This window comes from Vigna unguiculata, chromosome 3 (assembly GCF_004118075.2).
Source record: "Vigna unguiculata cultivar IT97K-499-35 chromosome 3, ASM411807v1, whole genome shotgun sequence".
Lineage (NCBI taxonomy): Eukaryota > Viridiplantae > Streptophyta > Magnoliopsida > Fabales > Fabaceae > Vigna > Vigna unguiculata.
Window position 1 is genome coordinate 31,791,542 of NC_040281.1, and position 2,127 is coordinate 31,793,668.

At 41.7% G+C, this 2,127-nt stretch overlaps 1 non-coding gene across 1 annotated transcript; it reads left to right on the plus strand.

Annotated features, from left to right (window-relative positions):
- The first annotated feature begins 915 nt into the window (after nt 1-915).
- On the plus strand, nt 916-1,022 carry LOC114180042. Its single transcript, XR_003603618.1, has one exon. It is a non-coding gene; the product is annotated as a small nucleolar RNA R71 (small nucleolar RNA).
- Nucleotides 1,023-2,127: the final 1,105 nt, after the last annotated feature.

A 2,127-nucleotide genomic window follows, 5' to 3' on the forward strand; every position in this document is an offset into this window, starting at 1 on the left:
GGTTCCTTTGGAGGTGTAGGCTCGGAAGTGGGAACTTCAATGTTCTTCCCAGATCTCAAAGTAATGGCACTGACATTCCTAGGATTTTCCACCGTCTGTGATGGAAGCTTGTCAGAATTCTGAGCTTATGCCTGGTTTAGCTAAGTGGCCATCTGCCCTATTTCACTTGTCAAACTCTGGATTGAGGCCCTAGTCTCCTATTGGAATTGCATATTTTGAAGGGTCATGTTCCTAACTAACTCCTCCAATGAAGTAGAAGAAGGTGCAGGTGCTGCAGCAGGAGCTGGTGTGGGTACAGGTGGAACAGGAGCAGCTTGTGGTGCAGGTGCAACTCTTTGTTGTGGAGGTGGTTGCACATTTTGAAATTGTTGGGGCTGTTGGTTACCCTGGTTTCCCCATCTCAAATTAGGGTGATTCCTCCATCCTGGATTTTATATGTTGGTTGACAAATCATGGTGGTTTTGTTGTTGTTGTTGGGGCCTATTGTTGTTGAAAATATTTGTTGCATAGGCCCGAGGTGTGTCCACTGGTGTAAAAGAAGAAGGAGAAGCAGCCTGTTGTTGCAATGCTGGGCAAGAGTCTGTAAAATGATCAACAAATGTACAAAGGCCACAAACTCTTGTTGCTGGAGCTCTCTGATTGGAAGCAAGTTGGTTGACCAGTGTGGTAAGAGCATCAATCTTACTCTCCAACTTCTTCGTGTACTCGGCTGCTCCTACATCATGAACACCTCTAACAACTATGGCATCACTCCTTGTGCCAAATTGTTGAGAATTTGAAGCCATGTTCTCTATTAGTTGTCTGGTTGCAGCTGGGGTTATGTTACCAAGGGCACCACCACTTGCGGCATCAATCATATTTCGATCCATGTGGTGCAAGCCTTCATAAAAATACTGCAGAAGGAGGTGTTCAGAGATCTGATGGTGTGGGCAGCTTGAACAGAGATTCTTGAACCTCTCCTAGTACTCATAAAGGGTCTCCCCAGATTGCTGCTTGATGCCAGAAATCTCCTTCCTTATGGTTGTTGTCCTTGAAGCATGAAAGAACTTGGCAAGGAACAATCTCTTCAGGTCATCCCAGCTTGTGATGGACTTGGGTGCTAGGTAGTACAGCCAGTCTTTCGTATTACCCTCCAAAAAATGAGGGAAAGCCTTCAAGTATACATGGTCCTCCTGCAAATCTGTAGGCTTCATGGTGGACCAGACGACATGAAACTGCTTCAAGTGTTTGCACGGGTCCTCACCTGCAGGACCATGAAACTTTGGCAACAAGTGTATTAAACCAGTTTTCAGCACATATGGAACCTCCTCCTCAGGGTATTGTATGCATAAACTATCATAAGTGAACTTTGGTGCAGTGAGCTCACTCATGGTTCTCTCATGAGGTGGAGGAGGTTGAGCCATGTTATCAGTATGAAAATCAAAATGCTCAGAATAAACAGTATGCTTAGAATGCAAAGAATGAGGAGTGTCAGGAATGTGATGAGAATCAGAAGAATCAGGAAAAGTCACTGAATATTCAGCATGCAAAGATGGATTCCTAAGATGCTTACTTCCTCTGTGGAATGTCCTATCAATCTAAGGGTCAAATAGTTGTAATTCACTTGGGTTTCCCCTAGTCATGCACCAAAAAGCATTAATTGTGGTGATATTGGCATAACATAAGGTATAACTACAACTATACTCAAGCGACCTCCAAATGACTTGAAAATTGGTAGGATATTCCTTTGAGTGGTCAAACAGAAGCACAAAAAAAATCAGATCAAAACTCAAAGCACAAGTATTTTTAACAATTTTTCAAAAGTGGAAAAAAAAGAAGAAAAATCACAAAAAATATTGCTCAAATTCCACCCCAAATGCATATAAAATAATAGTGATTCTGATAACCAGAGCAAAAGTTATGGTCCTCTGAAGTTTCACTAAAAATCAGTCCAAAATTTTTTTGAATCTCTTAACTCAGACCATACCAACTACTCCAGCTATTTTTCATATTAAGTTCAATGTCTTAGAAGTGGGGGGAAAAAATTTCAAGTTAAAACAAGCACCGTAGCTACCAAAACAAAAATCCAGAAGTTAAATGCCAGATTCGGACACTATTCAAACACTATTCACTACTACAAATGACACT